Source organism: Cyprinus carpio, chromosome A4, assembly GCF_018340385.1.
Source record: "Cyprinus carpio isolate SPL01 chromosome A4, ASM1834038v1, whole genome shotgun sequence".
NCBI lineage: Eukaryota > Metazoa > Chordata > Actinopteri > Cypriniformes > Cyprinidae > Cyprinus > Cyprinus carpio.
Genome location: NC_056575.1, coordinates 5,581,419 through 5,599,433, shown reverse-complemented (window position 1 = coordinate 5,599,433; position 18,015 = coordinate 5,581,419).

Here is an 18,015-nt window from a genome sequence, read left to right as displayed (position 1 = left end):
TGTTTACAAAACAGTTGACGGTAGCCATTGACTTCCATTGTTTTTTCTTTCATATTGTGAAAATCAATGGCTACCGTCAACTGTTTTGTTACCAACATTCTTCAAAATATCTTTTAAATCACGTAATTAATCATACATAGTCGAAAAGAAGATATATTGGAGAATGCTGGTTACCAAACAGTTGACGTGAGGCAAATTGAACAGTGTTTGAGTGACTACTGTATGTTGTATGGCTATGTTAATGTAAATGTTCAGGTTCAGAACCGCACTAAATGTGCATAAAAGTAAGAAATAATAAATCATACATAGTCAAAATAGTCTCTATGAGATTTGAATACAATACATTATTAATTCTGTTTCATTCAGACTGGTTTTCCTGGCGCATTTCACTGTAAAAATCATCCCACTGTGGCCTTACAGAGAATAAAATAGTGCAACAAACCTCCAGAGAGCAAACCAAAGGTGAAAAGGAAAACAACGTTTGAAAAAGATAAAGGAAAAAAGCATTAAATTACCATAACTAGCTTCTAATACCACCTGCATTTGACTAGCATTAGCAAGTAGGATGATATGCATCATACCCCCCCCTCCCCCACATGAAAATATCCAGGTAAAATAAAATATATTCCAGACTTTTCAAGGGCCCTCTCTTCCTTTGAGGCCCTGGTAATCAGTACTGGTTTTACCCCCAGTCCAACGCCCCTGGCTGTTATGTAAAAGAAAGGCTATTAACGCTTAAGAATGACTATTGCTCCATTTTTATGAAAAATCAACAACATATGAATATATCTCGCAAGTTTTATAATTGTACCAACATAAGTGCAGTCAATGTGTCTTTAATGCAAGTGGTAGAAAAATGAACACTGACGGGAAAAAATGAAAGTTTATGTCTGTAGGCAACAATTTAAATCATAAAGGACGTGCAACGTGAGGATAATTCTGAAGAAATATCAGAAATATATCATTAACTGAACAAACAGGTACTGCCTTCAAGCCACAACTCTATAGAAGTGTTGCTTGCTTGTTGCGTAATTCTTGTTTTTATTTTTTTATTCAGACATATACATACTGTATGTCTAAACATTTTTTATTGGAGTCACAGATAGCAACACCAATAGTTATATATAGATTTTTGACAATATAATTAGTAGTTATAGTCATTTCAAATAATTTATTTGCAAATAATAATAATAATTTTGATATTATTATAATAATAATAATAATAATAATAATAATAATAATAATAATAATAATAATAAAATCAATCAGATTAGAAGATAATTTGAAAGCCATTATTTTCTAACATTTAATATCTCCAAAACTGCAAATTATAATAATAATAATAAATAAACAAATCAATCAATCAATCTGATTAGCCATTTAAAATAATTTAAAAAGCAATTATTATTAAAATTTATAAAGTATAAGAAATAAATAAGTTTACTGATTATGTTATATAATAAGAATTAGAGAATATATACAGCATTTAAAAAAATAACTGAAAATTATTAAAGGGAATGTCATGTATTTTATATAGGCGTTACGAGTTGAAATATAGCAGTACCAAATATTTTAAAGATAATACATTGCTATGAAATGGTTTACACAAACAGGCTACTCTATTCATTTAATTCAGTCACACATTATCATACATAAGGGGGTCAGTGAGTATGTTTACATGCATCAGTAACCGATTATGCTTAATTTGTCACAACTGCTTTAAATTATGTTGCATGTCAGCTCATAATGTGTGCATGTCTGTTTATGGTTTAACATCATGATTATTATTATTATTATTTTGCATTATAATGCAGATGTCAATTTGAGTCATCAGCATTTTTTTCCACATGTAAACACAACCAGAAAATGTTACATCTCAGAATAGACTTTAACAAAAACAACTAAAATGGCTCAGCAGCACCCTGTAATGGTTGCACACAGAGCATAGAGCCATTGTCACACAACAACAATTTACTATGATGCACATTTAGCTCCAACAGCCATTGTGTCGGCATGAGTCGCAGTGTGTGTTTTAAAGCCGTGACAGCTGCAGGTGCACACACCTCTGCTGCTGCACACAGCTGGACATTGAACGCTTTCATCTTGCTGAAAGCTGCAATAAATTGCATGCCTGGACAAAGTCTAAACACTCAGAGAGGTCTGTCTCTGTGAATCTCAAATCCTCTTCACACACACACACACACACACACACACACACACACACACGCACGCACGCACGCACGCACTCAGAAACACAGAGAAACAAAGTTTGCTCTCAGGGAAAATAAGACAGTAAACAGATATATACAGACTGCACAGTATTCATGCCCACTCTTTCAACTGGATGAATAGGAATCTTACAATGTCTTACAAACACTAGAAATATATTTATTTTTAAGAACTAAAAGTATATCTATTTATTCTCTTTTTTAAATTATAATAAATAAATCTATAAAAAATTAGCAAATAACTTAAATTAACTATATTATAAGAAATAGACTTATATTTTATAATGTAATACATTTATCATTATTATTATTGTTGATATTATCTGTATTGTTGTATATATAAATAAATAAATAAATAAATAAATAAATATATATATATATATATATATATATATTCTCACACACACAAAAATATTTATTGTTTATTTACTATATAATATAATATTATAATATATAATATTTATTTTACAAAAAAATGTAATATGTAATGCATCTAGTAAAATTTATTCATTTAAAATATGTTATATATATATATAATATGCATTTATATATATATAAATCTGAACTGGTTTCAACTCTTTAAATGTATATTGATAATTTCAATATAAGATATATATAAACAGCCTCTCCATGTCAAAACATTCATCAATGTAGCTCAGCCTCAGCTTTCAACTGGATGCTTGGAGGACGGACGGACGGGTAGACAGATTTTTTTACATGAATTTAAATAAAAAAATACATTTTAATAGTTATGTGTGTGCCTTTTATCAAAAGAATGTTTATTTTACAAAAATTGAGATATTTGTATTTTATAAAAAAAATATTAAATCATGACGCATGAATGCAAATATACATTTTGAAACTGAAACTGCTTCTGAAACCAATGAGTCATACCAGCAGTCCTAATACACTCTGGGATTTCACATGTGGGAAGAACATGAGGCAGACAGACTACGTTCTGAGGTAATCAATATCAGCCCCTCAATGTCAAAGCATTTGTCGCTGCGGCTCAGAAAGAGGAAAACTTGCAGAGACATCTCCAAGGCAACCGGCATCACCATTACTTTCCAGTCTGTAACACCCGAGCACGACCCTCAGACATACAGCAATGACAAACAAACAGGCAATCACAAACGCACAGTTTTTTTAGCCCCTGACTGAGCCTCCTTCATGGAGCGTGGCCACGGTTTGCCCTGCAGAGAGAGAGTCCGTGCCCTTCACCACCCCGCCGCTCGGCCAAACAGCCACCGGCTCCGGCAGATGAGCATTTCACTGCTTGTCAGTGCCAATATGTGCCAGATAACCCAGCCTTTTCTTCTGCAAATGTCAGGAACATGCACTCATTTCCAATGCAATGCTGGTCATTTTTCGAAAATCATTGAAAACAGGATTTTCTTGCCACTTTCTGCATAAAAGAGTCGCATTTACTATATAGACACCCTAAAGCAGCGGCTCTCAACTGGTCTTGCTTTAGGACACTGGGGAGGAATGATACAATGCTTTTCTTTTTTTAATCCAAAATCAAGTATTAACTATTCAATCGAAAGAATCAATCAATCAATCCTTCTATTATTTATTAAGTATTACAGGATATGATTTTACACAATTTTTACATTTAAATGCAAAATCAAGTATTAAAGTCAATATCACTGATACCAATATGATAAATAAATTTTTTTTCCTGCCAATAAAATTAGCAATTATAGCCATTTAAAATAATATTTGAAAGCCACTATTTGTAATGTTTAATAGCAAACAAAATAAAATAATCAGATTTCCGCTTCTATTATTTATATAGAAAATGATTTTACACAATTCTTACACTTATAGCAATCATTGTAGCAAGCATTTACAGTACTTTAACCATTTATTGTGTATGAAACAGATAAATATTACATCCTGTGTCTTTCAGCATTTTTGCTCAATATCTTTAGAATAATTCCTATAATACAATTATTATTAATCAGTTTTTACCTTTTTTATTTCAAAGCTTTTTATGCATTTATTTTCCTGCTAAATTAATATCATTAGTTAAACACCTATTATCAATACTTTAATGTGAGGATCAGTCATACTTTTCATACTTGAAGGATCTGTCTTCAAAGTAAAAATACTGATACAAAGTGTTTTTAAAAGATCAATTTTATTACCATTCACCCAGATTTTACATTGTACTTCAAGTGGAAAGTCTGTTTAATTCCAAAGTGTCACTTTTTGTTTTGCATTACATCAAATACATATTTTTAGCTTTTATTAGCAAATTATAATATAAATAACTATATTAAAAGTAGCATGGTAAGCTAGAAAAAGTACAACACAGCTCACTGAAATATTCTCAGTGTTAAACTTTAATACAATGCTGTCGAGTCAGTCTGTGAGAATGTAAGAATGATAATTATGGTTTACAGCTCACGCTACAAGCCTTTCGCAACAAACCTGAGTGAAAGAATGATGTGTTTGAGGCATTGTTGCTGTTCATCATGCGTGTCGCTCAAGCAAATGAAAACATCTTCTCCAGGGACAGCATTATCCTAACGCACACACACTACACCATGATTTCTGTCAAACTTAATTGTCTTATACACACGTGCTTTGAGCTTCCAACCAAATGAAGCTCCCTCAGCTAATCTACTCCGGTTTGTGCGGAAAAACCTTCTTTTTAACTCGTGATATCAAATTAGCACTTTGAAGCAGGCCTGTTTTGAGCGGCTATTTGACTGGCCTCTCCTACAGTTGTGCTAATGAGGTGGAAATGTGTGTTTAGTCGTGCCAAGGTCGGACAAACAGCCACCAGACCAGGAGACGTCAGCCACAGGGAAGCTAATGAGGCAAAGCCACATCGCACGCTAACAGAGAGCCAGAGCAAGACCTGCATCATCCTGGAAAAGTTTTCTAGAGAGAAACGCTTTGAAACGAGTGTCTGGAGCTCACAGGGGCATTTTGTCTCATTAAACACGAGCAGGTTTATCACAGATAATCAGTGTCAACGAGATGCCGATGGTCAGTCTTCTATACACAGGAAAAATTAACTTGTATGGTTTGCCTTGCCTGGGTGATATGAAGGTCTCTATAGCCATACTGTTCATTATGAATTAGTTTGTTTAATAGAGGAACTTCACTTGAATGACGTACAGTATGTGTTCACATGATGCGATGTCAACATGAAGTCAAAACTGACTAAACTTTTGCTGTGTCTTTTACTTAAAGTTTTTATGTGGTTTTGAAAGACTTTGAATAAGGAGTGACCAGGATATTCTTAAAAATTTAATTAAATTAAATTAAATTAAATTAAATTAAATTAAATTAAATTAAATTAAATTAAAAATTAAATTAAAAATGTAATAATAAAATTAAATTATGAATTATAATAATATTTAAAAAAGGGACATTGATTGACAGCCTGTTTTGATATGAACGCTATATTCAATGTCAACATGAAGTCAAAACTGACTCTTCTTGACTCTTATACTCTTCTAAATAAAAATTATTGTTGAGTTTTTCCACTTAAAGCTTCAAGACTTAAATTAAATTAAATTGAATTGAATTGAATTGAATTGAATTGAATTGAATTGAATTGAATTGAATTAAATTAAATTAAATTAAATTAAATTAAATTAAATTAAATTAAATTAAATTAAAGTAGCCTGTGTTCATATGATGTCAACATGAAGCCGTTTTGGCTTTTTTACTCTTAAAAATATAACTTCACATCACATGGGTTGCAAATGCTTCAGACTCAAATCAGTTTTGATTTTGTCCTCGCTTTTACACACATGCTTGCACACGCAAATGCCAGCAGTGTTTTCCATCTTTCTCTCAATATCGATTGCCGAGCAGCATCCTCAGATTAAATTGGATTTGATGAATATTAAACAGGCACATGCTTAAGGGGATAGACAGACAAACACTAGTGTGGGTAGAGGGTTATTCACACCGTAGGCCGTGATTTGATAACACAACGTTTGAGCTAAGTTATGAGTCTTGTGTTCACATCAGGAATCACATTTAAATTTATTTTGTTGGCAAACAGCTTTACAACAAAGTGACCCACAAGAAATATTACAGTAATTGTGATATAAAAGTTGAAGGGACAACGTCAAGAAATGTAGGGGTACAGACAGAGACATGGCACTTAAATGAGAAATGATGCCCCGGGCTGTCAATCAAAAGGGCATATAGTACAATAGCACATGAAATTAAAAGCCAGTAAAGTCGTCTTCATCTGCAGCCAAAGTTTCAGGCTCTTTCCAAAGACTCCGCGTATGTTCCCGTCCACCACTGACAGCAAATCATTACTAAAAGATTATAATGGCAAACTTTGCCTCTCTTAAATGCCAACACAGTGCCATGTGCATTAATAAAAGAGATGAGCATCAAAGGTGCTGCCACACTGCTCTTGGTCGACAACTAATAAATATTGAAAAGGTTGCATGAGCTACAGAATGCTTAATTGTGGTCGTGTGAGAGAGAAGATACAGTGGAGAGGAGCGACACTTCAGATGTGTCCAAAACATGCTGTTTGGACGATCATTTAGATACCCATCCTCATTTTTAATGTTTGAAACATGAAGGAGTTATCTCAAAGTTGTTCTTTTCCATTCCACAAACATGCATGATCAAATAAATAAATATTCTGCCATTCAAAAGTTTGGGATCAGTAAGATTGTTAATGTTTTAATTTATTTATTATTTATACATTTATTTTTCAGCAAAAAATAAGTAGTTTAACAACTGTATAGTTTTATGTGAGGATTAATCATATTTTTCATACTTTCAAGAGGATCAGTCATCACATTAAAAATATTGACCCAAATTTATATTAAACACATATATACATAAATAAATATATATATATATAAAGGCATGAAAACAAGTTGCCTCTTGGTGCTAATGCAGGAACAGTGTTATTATTTTTAGATCTAACCTAGAAAAATGACTGCTGAATCTCAGCACATATTCAGCAGTTTGGCTCATAAATCAAATTCACCTGCTATATTCTGATGAGCTTCTAATAAGTCCACAAGGAGCCTAGTCACTTCCTTAAATTAATCTTTTAATGGACCTTTCCACCTTCTAAACTGGCCGGCTTCCTGTTGGCAAGCCCGCAACGATTGCAGGGGTCATTTTTTCACGTCCTCTAGACAGATAAAATCAGCCACAAAAGAAATGAGACAGCTCTTCAGGTTGCTCATTTCCACATGCGCACACACACAGATGTGTTTGATAAATTAGGCTGCTTTTCCAAGAAAGGAAAATGGAAGTCTTAATTTACAACCACCCGCTGGATCCATGCTACATAGAAATGCAACTTGCCACACATACAAATCCCCCAAGGAGCTCGGCTGATTGGCACGCTGAATGAATTCAGTGACCTACAATAATGTGAAATTCATTTGCACAGGCAGAGCAGCTCCACATACTTCAGCATTTCTATCCCAGATCAAGATCTATCGAACCACTGGTCCATCTAATATACAAATCACATTTGACACACGGGCCCCTGTGCCGTACAGCACCGATGACATAACAATCCAAACTGACATCAAAGACAATTTCCTCTCTTGTTTCCACAACCTAAGACAGTCATCCTAGATTGTGTGTGCGTGTGTGTGTGTGTATACATACTGATATCAGTGTTACTTTAGTTTCATTTAGTTTCACAATTTTTGAAATTTTTATTGTATGTTTGTCATTTGGTATATTCAGCATTATACTAATATATATATTATTAGTTTTAGTTTATTTAGTTTTAGTAATTTTAGTACTTCCTCTTAAACTAAATGAAAATGAGAAATGTTTCCTTGGCAATAATTTTTTTTTGTTTGTTTTTTTAAATATCTTTATTTTATTTCACACACTGTATTTTAATGAAAATTACCCTAAAACACACACACACACACACACACACACACACACACACACACACACACACACACACACACACACACACACACACACTTATATGCATTAATACCAGCAAGGCATTAGTAATTCCACAGGAATGAGTATTCATTTCTTAATATAAATAAAGGGTAATACTATACCCGAACAGTAAAGTTCAACAGATATATTGCTTCAAATTGAGAATTTATATATATATACATATATATATATATATATATACATATACATATACTATAATATATATATATATATATATATATAATACCCATCATGTACAGTATATATATATATATAAATAAATTCTCAATGTACACATACTGTACATATACATATATATCAGGGGTGCACGATAAATATTGGCCGATAATTAATGCGCATCTCGTCAGTAAAGCCGGTTCTCTAATCAGCGGTAAATTTTACGGTAAGGTTCATTATCAGCGTGGATTTGTGCAGTTTGTCAGTTATTAACTGCTCTGTGTATTAACAGCTGCTCTATGTGGAAATCACGCACCTGATGGAATTTTAACGCTGATTAGAGAATGGGCTTTATTGACGAGATGCGCATTAATTATCGGCCGATATTTATCGTGCACCCCTAATATATATATATATATATATATATTTATATATATATATATATATATCCCCTTCTAGGGAACTCATACTGTGTTCTAGCAGACATTATGGGGACTGCCACCAGCAGGACCAATGACTGAAGCACATGTGAAACAACTCCAATCCCATTGGCCCACGTAGCCCGTGACATCACAGGCAGGCACCCGGAAGTATAAGAGGGCTGTTACGAATGAGGTCAAATCTCTAGTCAAAGAGTATTTCAAAACCCACTCATAACAATAATCAGGGAGCCGATCAACAGACTCCCTGGAGTCCCCGCTCTCACTCCCAAGGCTTCAAAACACCAAAAAACACTCTTTAAAGTGAAAAAAGTGAATTTATTAAACAAAAGTAGATAAGGAGCAACATAAGCTTCAGGAGGGGGAAGAGCCAAAACAAATAACAAAACAAAGCTAACTCATTGTAGAGATACTAACCTAGAATTAAAAAAACTAAACAAAATTACAAAAGCTTCCCTCCCTAATTATCATAACCAGGAGAAAACGAATAATAAAAAGAAAGGCACCCACACTCCCTACCATGCTCCAATTAGGTAAGGATCAGGATTTAACCAAAAAGAGTCATAACATAGCAAAAGATAGTGGTTTACAACAAAGGTCTCATAACAACCAGTTAACAAACACTATGGGCACCATACTACATAGAAAAACACATCTGTCTATCAGTCAAGGAAGCCATGAGACGGGGAGCCGTAGATCCATGGTTCAGGAGACTTTAAAATACAGCGCCAATCACTCCAGTCCACCAATCAGGGCACTCGTTAGCAGCTCCACTGTGAATCATTGCCAGTGAGAGTAACAAAAGAGGAAGGAAGAAAAACACCAGGGAAAACTAAACCACAAATACACCTCTTCCCCATGAACCACACAACCTACTACACTCCCACGTAACAAGGGCACATGCCAAACTAGTCACCAGCTTTTAGGAGCTGTTTGTTTGGCAGTGCGTGTGAAGCCCTTATGGAAAAACCAAGGCAAGTGAGTGTTTTAGAAAGTCAGAGGTTTCTGACACCCGAGGACACACGCAGTCTATACATTATGTGTCTTGGCGAGGAGAACATTTATGTGTTTTTGGGGGGTTATGAATGAGGTTAGTTGTGGGAATTTGCGACACCCGAGGACACACGCATTCTGTATGTTATGTTTTGTGAGAATTTCCAATGAGAAAGCTCCGTTGCCATTTGTCCTTCCTCTCGTTCAGGTTCTGCTGCTGCTGAGACATGGTGAAGAATCAGATCGCTGGGTTCATCTTGTGAGAGTCAGGGCATGGATGTGGTTTGCGATAGTGATGACAGTGTGAGCACTGAATCCTCCCACCCTCACTCCAGCTCAGCATACGGGGAAATGATGGGAGTAATGGCGCCAGCCACTAAGAGGCTTGATTTAGTTTGTTCACGTGAAAGGGAGAATTAGATGAGCGCTTTCTGGCCAGTCATAACCTCCCAACTCCCAGGAGTCTCCCTTTCTTCCCGACCTCCACACAGAATTAGTGAGATCGTGGGACAGTCCGCATTCTGCTCGACTGCATCTTTTTCAGCATGTGGATGACACTAAATTTGTGCCACTAAGCAGACTGTTGCTGCCATTGGATGTGCGATGGCTGCAATGGTGGCTACAGAGAGGCATTTGTGGTTAAATCTCACGGATATCCAAAAGAAGGAGAAAGCCTTTTTTCTTGATGCTCCACTGTCACCTTCCAGGCTTTTTGGCACCTCCACTGAGGCGGGTCAAGAAGCACTACGAGGAAGAGAGCGAATCTCAGGAAGGTGTTGGATGAGAAGCTTTCGGGTTCAAAACCACGCTCTGATTCTAACATTTCTTGATGCTATATATATATATATATACAGTACAGACCAAAAGTTTGGAAAACATTACTATTTTTAATGTTTTTGAAAGAAGTTTCTTCTGCTCATCAAGCCTGCATTTATTTGATCAAAAATACAGAAAAAAAAAAACAGTAATATTGTGAAATATTATTACAACTTAAAACTAATAGTTTTCTTGATTTGAATATACTTTAAAAAAAAATAATTTATTCCTGTGATGCAAAGCTGAATTTTCAGCATCATTACTCCCAGCCTTCAGTTGTCACATGTAACATCCCAGTCTACACATGATCATTTAGAAATCATTCTAATATTTGATTTATTATGAGTGTTGGAAAACAGGTCTGCTGTCTAATATATTTGATGAATAAAAGGTTTTAACAAAAAAAGAACTGCATTTATTCAAAATAAAAAAAAAAAATTCTAATAATATATTTTCTAATAATATATTTCTTTACTATCACTTTTTATCAATTTAACACATCCTTGCGAATAAAAATATTGATTTTATTTAAAAAAAGAAAGAAAAAAAAATTACTGACCCCAAATTACTGACCAGTAGTGTATTTTTGATTTCAAATATATTTATATTTTAAAAAACATAGCTTTCTTTTTTTTTTTTAACTTTTTATGTCATCAAAGTATCCTAAAAAAAAAGTATCACATGCTCTGATGAAAAATATTAAGCAGCAGAACTGCTTTTCCAACTTTTGATAACGAATCATCATATTAGAATGATTTCTAAAGGATCATGTGATAATGATCCTAAAATTCAGCTTTGCATCACAGATAATAAATGATTATTTAAAGTATAATAAATTTAAAAACAATTATTTTAAAATTGTAATAATATATCACAATATTACATTTTTTTCTGTATTTTTGATTCAAATAAATGCAGGCTTGATGAGCCGGAAAGAACTTCTTTCCAAAAACATTAAAAATATAGTAATGTTCCAAACTTTGGTCTGTACTGTATATCTATATATATATATCTTATATATATATAGATATATATATATATATATATATATATATTATCTATATATCTATATATATATATATAGTCATTTTGCAGATGCTTTTATCCAAAGCAACTTACAGTTGGGGGATACATAAAGTGATTGTCCTTAAAGAGGCAAACAGACACAGAAAGTACTTGTAATACCAAGTTTTAGGATGGTATTACGTATGTATGCACTTGTGCACAATCCACTGGTGATGTTAAAATTCTTAATTTATAATGACAAGAACAAGTTCTGATAAATCTTAACAATGACTTCCTACATGTTTATTTTGCACAGCCCCAAATGCTCATCTGGTCGTCTATTGATTTCTAGAGCACAGATGGGGTCAACGCTAGCACTCTTCAGCTAATGGGTCAAGAGGAGATGTGGGGGGAAGCTGATCATTATTTAATTGGCCCTGTAAACAGTGTGCCTGGCTCTCAGGAGACACTCGCTGTGGCCTCGACTCTTGTTGTGCTTTCCTTTACTCCCTCTTCAACTTTCTCTCAATCCTGATAATGCACTTAAATGCAACATTTTTAAGGCCGCGTCCTTTCTGTCTTTCTGAAACCCACTCTTGCCATCAAACTAAAGACTTGTGTGATTGGATACTCTATATATATTTTCTTTTTCTATATATGTTTTTTCTATACTCTCATTTTTGTTATGTGTTTTCGTGTAAAAAAAAAAAAAGGTGTTTTGGTATTGATAGTATTTTTGAAATATTGATGGTATTTTTGAAATGAGCACACATAAATGCCATGATATTATATTGAGTTACATTAACAAATGATACAAACTAGATTTAAAAAAAAACTGGATACAAACTGGATTTTAAAAAGTACAACTTTGTAAGTAAAAACATTGTATACTGTATATACTGTTGATGTTGTTTTTTTAAAAATATTAATACTTTTGTTCAGCAAGGAGGCATTAAATTGCTTAATGGTGACATCACCCTTTTTTAGAAAAGTATTAAGCAGCCCGACTGTTTTGAACATTGATAATAATAATAATAATAATAATAATAATAATAATAATAATAATAATAATAAATGTTAGTTGAGCAGCAAATAAGCGTATTAGAATGATTTCTGAAGGATCATGTGCCACTGAAAACTGGAACAATGATGCTGAAAATAAAGTTCCTAAAATAGGAACGGTTCATTTTAATTTTTTATAATATTTCACAATATTGCTGAATTTACTGTACTTTGGATCAAATAAATGTAGCCTTGGTAATCTTAAGAGACTTCTTTCAAAAAGATTAATGTAATCCTGAACAGCAAATTAACGTCAAATGTCCTGAAAGAAAAAAAGTTTTTTTTGTTTTGTACAAATAACTATATATATACTATATATATAATATATATATATATATATATATATATATATATATATATCTATATATATATATATCTATATATATATATATATATACACACACACACTTTATTTTATACTTCATACTTTTTTGCTTTTGATTAGTTGTTCCTGAAAAAAAAAAAAAAATCCTGTCTTAGTTGGAGAAGTGAAAAGTATCCATTGTATTTCCACCGACCTTACTTGATTTTTTTTTTTCAAATAAAATAATATAAAAATTTATTAAAATAGAAACGTTTATTTTAAATTGTAATATAATTTCTCAATATTACTGCTTTTTCTGTATGTTTGATCAAATATCAAATAAATGATACTAAAATACCTTTCTGTCTTAGTTGAGAAGTGAAAAAATGATCCATTCTATGACCACTACTTGAATGCACATCACATCATAATTATGGCTTTCAAACTCACTAGAAGCATCAGACTCATTCAGCTCACTTATTCTTACAAATCCAAGATGCACTTCCCATCACTTTCTGTGGCAGAACAAGAACAAGAATCACTTGAACGCACATCACATTACACTTACAATCTCTAAACGCATATGCAGAGCAGTATTAGATTTGAGGGTCTTCACAGACACAGCATCAAAGACCCCTTGTGCACTAATTGTGATAAAAGGAGAATCTTGAAACATTTTCAAGATCTCTCCATGGAAATGAACAGATGCGAACACTCTCAGTGCATAAGGAATGAGTAAAAGACCCCGGTGTGGGGTAAATTCTCACTCCACTTGCCCTTTCATCAAGCCTCTGCATTGGGCACATGGAAGGCAATTGGGGGTGTGAGTGCACCATTCAGCTGGCACAGTTCAAACACAGAGAGAGGTCAACGAAAAACCTGGGATTTGTGCAGTGAAAGGTTTATCTGCTGGTCGGCAGGGCATTTTGACACCACCGCAGGGAAAATATCATCTCTACCAGAACCAGAGCAGACGGTCAAATGACTCAAGCACTCTCTCCAGATCTGACCTTCCGGGAAGTTTTTTTTTTGCATTCACAAGCCGCCACATCATATCCCTCACTAACATCTGATGTACTGGTCACTAAAAACACCAGCTTGTATGCGAACATCCCCCATTTGGCAAAAGTTTCCACAGCCATATTGCATTTAAAAGTTTATAGCACACCTGAAATCTCAAATCAGATTCATCAATGTAAATATCTGCATGGCTTTAGAGAGCTTGAAATGTAGACTGCAAAAAAGATTTTTTGAGGTTGTAAATATTAGAGATTATTTGAGTATGTTTTACAGTTAATGAAATTGTCTAAAAGTAAATTTTACATCGGTTTGTTTTAGTGTAGTGCACAAGTCTCATGAACTGCTTTCATAATACATGATTTTGTGCATTTTTAACACTAGTGTAATTTAAAATGCAAAGTGATTTTAATGTTCATTTTAATACATTTTAAATGTTATTTTAATAAACTGGAAAAAATGTAAAACAATCATTCATAAAAAAAACTTAAATGCACTGTAAAATAAATTAATAAAATAATAAACAATAATAATTTAATCATTTTTAACCATTTTTTAAATTATTATTAATTGACAGCCATAACATATACAGTACATACATTTAATGGTGCTAGTTTCATAGCGAAAACAAGGTAGCAGTTCTGAAATGAAATGAAATTAAATAAAGTGATTATTCAGAAATATTTGACAGGTAAATGCCATTATTGAATCTTGTTTTTTAGAGAACTATCCACCATTTTTATGTAAGAGTGTCACTTTTCAAGAGAAGTCAAGTCTGACTTCCGGTGTCATCTGTTTCCAGTTATTTTTAGCTGTACAAAACAGCTTGTTTTGCTGCTTGATATTGAAAATTGGTGTGTCTTACCATATTATTTTAATGTATTATCTTAATTATGAACACACTGGTTTGTATGAACACAATGCTTTTGCTGCCTTGCAAGCACTAGCGTTTCCTTCTGGAAATGCAAATCTAGTTTAAAGACTGTCATTTTATTGTCCATTTTTAGCATCATAGCCTAAACGTGCCGTTTAATAGCACTGCAGCACAAATAGCACCATAAAAGCGGCTCCTAATAATGGAAGGCGTGTGTCGAAAGGTGCTTGGTTGCATGTGAGTTATGCGTTCATAATGCTACCTGTCAGCCATCCATAACAGCAGCGCTCTGGGTGAAATTTAATTAGCCAGAAACTACAGCGAGACAGAGAGACACTGAAGCCATGCGGTAGCAACAGATTTTGATCTTTTATTTCTTCATCTGAAACGATAAAGCATCTTGGAGCTCTGACGGAAATGTCAAAACCTGGCATGATATGATATGCACATAATGTGGTCATACGCCTCACCTATCTCATAATATTTCTGTTCTATCTATGGTTTATCATCATTTACAAGAAATATATTACAAACAGGAAAATAAATAAATAAAAGTCCTCTCACTGTCAGTTATTAAGCTTTTTTGTTGACGCTCCTCAAAGACATTCCCTCAGTGGTACTTAGCATAATTAGATGAGCATGAATTCCCAGATCCAATCAGCTCTAGTGTTTCCTGTTTCTTCGGCAATAATAACATGAGAGCTCACTAACAAGCTAAGCACTAACAGCCCGCTCACTTTATTTTTTATTACAGATTAAAGTTGAAATCACTCGGGCTAAATTGCTGCATTGGTAGAGTATGAAAGTAACTGTGGCACAATCACGGCCGAATGATTATTTGTTTGTCCGCAAATTGGTCTGAATCACAGGATTGCTCTTTGCTAAAGGTTGAGTATGTGCTCAACAATGATTTTCGTACGCGTTTTTATTTGGTGACCTTTCACCTTTGAAAAGCTGATAGGTGCTGGGAAACCAGCTGTTAACTCACTTCTCTCTTTTTCTCCCACATCATTTTAAAGCCACAAGCAATTTATCTCTTTAAAAAAAAAATTCATAGATGTTTTGCTGAACTCAACTCATAATTTAACATCAGTCTACAGTAGTCAACATTTGAAGAGGATCAAAAAAGTTAATCAAAGTTGTCCTGACAAGAACACATTTTAGGACAACTTTGATGAAAGGTTCCGATCCACTTCAAATGTTGACTACTGTATACATAAAGAGCATTTTTGGTTTAGCATTTTTTTTTTTGTGACATTATAAATGTCACTTTTGACCAATTAAATTATTTACATTTTTATTTATTTATTTTAATTTTATTATTTTGTAATTTTAATCATATTTTTTTATTTATTTATTAGATCTTATGCCTAACTTTCGGTAGTGTATCACAGTTTCAACAAAAATATTAAGCAGCATTATTGATAAACATGAGAAATGTTTTCTGAGAGCCAAATTAGCATAGTAGAATGATAATATTATTAAAAAAACAAACAAACAAACAAACAAAACTGTATACTTATCCCAGCAAACTAATTGTAGCAATTAATGATTCTGCATTTGTTTACATTTTAAATGTATTAATTTTCATTTTTAATTTTGTTAAAAGGCATTAATTTGATTGTAAAAATACCATTGTAATTATAAAGATAGACAGTCAGACAAATGGATATTGTTTGAAGTGCTGTTTTCTCAAACGTAAAAACATTTTTACATGTATTCAATTAATCAACATTAATAATCATTATTATAATATCAAGAGCAATAACTGTCAATAATAATACTACAACATAATATAGCAATGTATAATTTATATTTGAAATAATTTATTTTATATATTTAATTTATATATTCTGTATTCTATATTATACTGAAGTAATTGGTTAAATTGTTCCAAACCCGTAAAAGCTTTGTTCGTTTTCGGAACACAATTTAAGATATTTTGGATGAAAATTGAGACTGTCCCATAGACTGCCGAATGAATAACAGTGTCAAGGACCAGAAAAGTATGAAAAGCATCGTCAGAATAGTCCATCTGCTATCAGTGGTTCAACCGTAACGTTATCAAGCGACGAGAATACTTTTTGTACCCAAAGAAAACAAAAATAACGACTTGATTCAACAATTCCTCTCCTCTGTGTCTCTCCAAATCACCATAGCGCCATTTTGGCAAATCTGAGCAGTACGCAGATGACACTGTTATTTATTTGGCAGTCTATGGGACAGTCTCAAGCCACCCTGTTTTCATCCAAAATATCTTAAACTGTGTTTCAAAGACGAACAAAGCTTTTACAGATCTTCTTAGCTGGTAAAACATCTTTGTGTTGAATCACCCAATAATAAAATGTGGCATTCTGTAGTTTTGTCTCATACTCATCTTTTAATCATATTTACAGATTTCTTGACTCCACAGCAAAAAGAACAATTTTGTCTTTACTGTTCCAATACTTATATATATAACAATTTTGATTGTAAAAAGATAGATATATTTTGAGTTATTTACTGGTATTCAAGGTCCCTTAAAATAAAAACAAGGTAGCAATTCTCTTTGGTATCCTTTGTTTCTAAACACATCTGAATCCTTTTCCATTCCAGACAGGCAGGAACCTCCACACCACGATATCCTCAACCTCAACCGCATTCAGCAATCGTGCAACTCCCACTGAGAGCTCTGCTTATACCATTTATAGTGAGAAACATGCTTCCACACACAAGCACACAACATATAAAGTGCATTCATACACACACACAGCCTGCATGGCAGAGTCCAAAAGTTAAAGACAAACACACACAGGATTGAGCCACCGGCAAGTCATTGTAAGCGATACGGCAGCAGCCACAACATCATTTCCAACAGTGTGTGCATGTGCGTGCTTTGACTACAAACAGCGGCATTTTCCCTTCTACTGTAACTGTAATGATTGCTAATCCATTTAAGCCTTTTATCTTTGCAGCTCTGGTTGAAGTATATATGGAAGGACAAGGCAAACAGTGAGCTAAAGCCTTACGAGAAACATCTAATTCAGAAAACTGTTGTGGTCAGCCAGTCAGCCCTTGCTAAATACACCCGGTCTTGCATTCTAACTATGTTAAAAAGACACCATAATATCAAGAATGCCTGCAATGCAAAAATAAATAAATGAATAAATAAAAATGAAGCGAAGCACCTAAATCACA